We start from the raw sequence: 4,956 nt of genomic DNA on the forward strand, positions 1-4,956 counted from the left end.
GGCCGAGTTTTAACCATAACCTCTACTATACCTCAGTGTCCCTCATTCCTGGGATAACAAACCATATCCTATTTATGTTATAGCATTAATGAAATTCTTGGCTGGTCTGAATGCAGTGGTGTTTACAACTAATTGATCACAACCACTTATAGATGCCTTTGTTTCTTCTCTACTCCCACTGCTTCACTTGACTAGCCTTAAAAATTAAAAAAAAAAAGTAATGAAATTCTATATTAAAAACCAAAAGGGTATTACAAACTTCAGAACACATTACATAGCTATTAATAATAATTACTATGTGTTATTGATAGGTGACCTACTTTAAGTTTTAATAACTGTAGTTATCACATTAAAATATAGATTACTACCCAAAAACATTGTTGGAGATTGATCACATAGAAAAATTTTGATTTCTAATAGCTTGGCTTTAACTTATTGACAAATGAGAGCTTTCTATTTTAAAAAAAAAAGGATGACTGAATAACAAAATAAACATTACTTGGCGTCCAATTTAATAGATAGAACAGTCACCCTTGCAAAAAAAGAAATGTGAATGAACTTGTAAAGCAAAAATATAATCTCAGGACTCTCCAAACTCATTACGTCAAAGGGAGAACTAAGTCTGGGAATTGAGTCATTCAGCACTGACATCCTTTTTCCAAAGGAATAGCTGTGATTTCACAACCCTGTGTTGTAACTTTATGCACAAGCTAGATTCCCAACTCTCTGGATGGCTGTCCTCACAGATTGCTTACAGGGAAATTCCTAGTCAGTCCCTAAACCTTTCAGGATATATAGCCCCCTTATAAAAAGAAGGTCATGCCAATTATAACCTTAGGACTACAACCTTAATAAATTCTTAATTCACACTGACAATGTCAACTACAAGCTTATCTCCACACATGCAGAACAAGGACAAAATAAGATCACTCCTCTGCCTAACCAGAGGCGGCTACATAATCGACTTTTTCCTCTACTCCCTTTTTTGAAAGTTCACCTTATCTTATGTAAAATGTACATTTACTGAGCACTAAATTAGAGCCTCACAAGAATGAAACCATTTGCCTCACTGCCTACCCCCACTCTCCTTATTTTTTCTGTATGCCCTCTCTCCTTAAATACTGAGTCCCCAAATCCCTCTTCAGAAAGCACAGGTCACAGATGCTTCTGTAGTTTGTGCTTTTCCCAGATGCATCCTCAAACTTTGGTTTAATAAACCTCAACTGATTAGGACTCTTCTCTCACCTGTTATTTGAGTTATCAAACTGAAATGAGAAATAGCAATCAGGTTGTTTTTCTTTTTTGAAATTCAGACATAATTCACATACCTTAAAACTCACGATTTAAAAGTAAATGGTTTTTAGCATAATCGCTATCTGTTTCCAAAACATTTTTTTCCTCTTTTTTTTTTTAAGAGACAGGCTCTCACTCTGTTACTCAGGCTGGAGTGCAATGGCATGATCATAGCTCACTGCAGGCCCCAACTCCTGGGGGCTCAAAGGAGCCTCCCAAGTAGGTGAGACGGTGCATGCCGCCACACCCAGCTAATTTTTCTTATTTTTTTGTAGAGACGGGGTCTTGCTACATTGCCCAGGCTAATCTTGAACTCTTGGCCTCAAGTGATCCCCTCCTGCCTCAGTCTTCCAAGTGCTGGGATTATAGGCATGAGCCTCAGTGCCCAGATGAAAACATTTTTAAACACACCTAAAAGGAACCCTGTACCCACAAGCAGTCATTTCCCCCTTTTCCCCTCCTCCCATGCCCTGGTGACCACTAACATATTCTCTGTCTCTATGGATTTGCCTACTATGGACATTTCATATGAACCAAATGATACAATATGTGGCCTCTCATGTCTTCTTGCACAATCTGATGATAAATATCAATACAAGATCATGTCATCTACAAATAGCTATAGTTTCATTTCTTCTTTTCAATCTGAATGCCTTTTATTTATTTTTCTTGCCTAACTGTCCTTGCTAGAACCTCTAATACAACGTTGAACAGAAGTGGCAAAAACAGACATCTCTGTCTTGTTTCTGATCTTAGAGGTAAAACTTTCAGTCTTTGACCATTTATTATGATGTCAGTTGCAGGTTTCTTGTTGATGCCCTTAAAAGGCTGAGGAAGTTCCCTTCCATTTCCTAGTTTGTTTGTTTGTTTTTTACCATAGAAGGGTTTTCTGGATTTTGTCAAATGCTTTTTTTTGCATCTGTTGAGATGATCATGTTTTTCCCCTTTTATCGTAATAATATGGTGTATTTCGTTAACTGTTGAAACAACCTTGCTTTCATAAGACAAATCTTATTTGGTTATGGTATATAACTGTTTTGATATGTTGCTGGATTTGGTCTGTTTGTATTTTGTTTTGGTATCTGGGTAATATTGGACCCAGATTCAGTTGGGAAATGTTCCCTCTTCTTTCATTTTTGGGGAGAGTTTATGAAGTACTGGTGTTACTAACTATAAATGTTTTACAGAATTCATAAGAGAAGCCATTTGATCCTGGGTTCTTCTTTGTGGGAAGTGTTTTTGTTTTTTAATTATTACTAATTCAATCTCTTTACTTGTTATTGGTCTATTCAGATGTTCATTTTCTTCTTGAGAGTATTGGTAGCTTATGTCTTTCTAGAAATTTGTCAATTTCACGTAGGTTATCCAATTTCTTGGCATAAAATTATACACAGTATTCTCTTCTGATATTGTTTTATTCTGTAAGATTGGTAGTCATGGGCCGGGCGCGGTGGCTCACGCCTGTAATCCTAGCTCTCTGGGAGGCCGAGGCGGGTGGATTGTTTGAGCTCAGGAGTTCGAAACCAGCCTGAGCAAGAGCGAGACCCCATCTCTACTAAAATTAGAAAGAAATTAATTGGACAACTAAAAATATATAGAAAAAATTAGCCGGGCATGGTGGCACATGCCTGTAATCCCAGCTACTTGGGAGGCTGAGGCAGGAGCATCGCTTGAGCCCAGGAGTTTGAGGTTGCTGTGAGCTAGGCTGACGCCACGGCACTCTAGCCCGGGCAACAGAGCGAGACCTTGTCAAAAAAAAAAAAAAAACCAAAACTCTACAAATGGCCTCTAAGTGTTCAAGTGAAAGGAAAAGTCACATGTCTGTCACTTTAAATCAAAAGCTAGAAATGATTAAGGGTAGTGAGAAAGGCATGTCAAAAGCTGAGACAGGCCAAAAGCTAGGCATCTTACACCAAACAGCCAAGTTGTACATGCAAGGGAAAAGTTCTCAAAGGAAATTAGAAGTGCTGTTCCAGTGAACACATTAATGATAAAGTGAAACAGCCTTATTGCTGATACGGAGACAGTTTTAGTGGTCCAGATAGACGATAAACCAGCCACAACATATCCTTAAGCCAAAGCCTAATCCAGAGCAAGGGCCCAACTCTCTTCAATTCTATGAAGGCTGAGAGGTGAGAAAGCTGCAGAATAAAAGTTGGAAGCTAGCAGAGGTTGGTTCATGAGGTTTAAGGAAAGATGCCACCTCCATAACATAAAAATACAAAGTGAAGTAACAAATGCTTATGTAGAAGCTGCAGTAAGTCAGCCAGAAAATCTAGCTAAAATAATTGATGAAGGTGGCTACACTAAGTAGATTTTGAATGTAGCTAAAAAATTCTTCTATTGGAAGAAGATGCCATCCAGGACTTTCACAGCTAAAGAGAAGTCAATGCCTGGCTTTAAGGCTTCAAAGGACAGGCTGATTCTCTTGTTACAGGTTAATGCAGCTGGTGACTTTCAGTAGAAGCCAGTGCTCATTCATCATTCTGAAAATCCTGGGGCCCTTGAGAATTATGCTAAATATATTCTGCTTGTGTTTCCACTGTGATTGCAGGCAGTTGGCTTTCAGGGCTACCATGGAGCTGGTTAAGGGGACAGGAAAAGTGAACACCACAGCTCGCTGAAATTCAGCTTTCTTTAATAATCCCTCCCTGGATTGCTGTAAGCATTTGGTTAATTTCCAGAGTTCTGAAAAAGTTGAATTTTGACAATTTTTGCCAGTAATTTCACTGCTTTTTATAGGGAGAATTTTCTGTACTCTGCCATTTTTGCTATCATCATTCAGGTTTTCTTTTTAAAGGCACTAAGCAAGTTTACCAACTTATTTTTGGAGATTCAGAGTGAACAGCAGCTATAGCTACCATGAGAATAAAAACGGCATTTGACAAAGCCATTTAATCAAATACATACTAAAGATAGGCTAATAGGCTAAAGTTAGGCTGTTGATGTGTGTATCAATAGCATTCTGCATAGAAATCAGTAAAAAAGTGATAGACTATCTCTAGGGATGTTATGGAAAAGAAGTGACTGACTTTTTTTTTTTTAATTACTCTTTAATATTGCTTTTATATAGCAAAATAAACATTTCTGAGGTCAGGTGGGAGCAAAGGAAAGGGGAACTATGAAGACCAACACAAGGCAGTGCTGGGGTTTCTTTTTGGGAACACAGCTTTAGAACCCAAGAAATCTTTCTCCTTCCCTGAACTTATCACCTCTGAATTAAATAGTACATTTTGCCCCTTCCTTGCCCTCTGTAGTCCCAGACTCCATAAGCTCCATGACAATAAGTACCCTGCTCTGTCCTGTTCACTGATATACCTCCAGGGCAAGTTCATTCTATCCCACAGTGGAATGCTATACACATCTGATGAGTGAGTGATGACCCTGGCAGCCACAATGAGGTAGCCTCAACAAAAAGGAAAGAAGTCCGTGAGAAGCCTGTTGGCAAGAACAGCTCACTATTTACCTTTCTCCTGCTTTGGCTTCTTGGCAGAGTTTGAGGCAAAAGCTGCTCACCTTGGCCCAGGCTCTCAGCACCTGGCCCAGGGATAGTCTGTCAGGTGAATAAATGTCAAACACTATACTGAGAAATTCATCTCAAGAAATTCAAAAGTTTGGCTGGGCACAGTGGCTCACGCCTGTAATCCTAGCACTCTGGGAGGC

At 39.0% G+C, this 4,956-nt stretch overlaps 1 protein-coding gene across 1 annotated transcript in view; it reads right to left on the reverse strand.

The window, feature by feature from the left end:
* RFWD3 (ring finger and WD repeat domain 3) overlaps positions 1-4,956 on the reverse strand; it is a 75,194-nt gene that overhangs the window by 50,859 nt on the left and 19,379 nt on the right. The gene's annotated exons all lie outside the window — the stretch shown is intronic.

This window comes from Propithecus coquereli, unplaced genomic scaffold (genome assembly GCF_000956105.1).
Source record: "Propithecus coquereli isolate 6110/MARCELLA unplaced genomic scaffold, Pcoq_1.0 Scaffold165, whole genome shotgun sequence".
Classification (NCBI taxonomy): domain Eukaryota; kingdom Metazoa; phylum Chordata; class Mammalia; order Primates; family Indriidae; genus Propithecus; species Propithecus coquereli.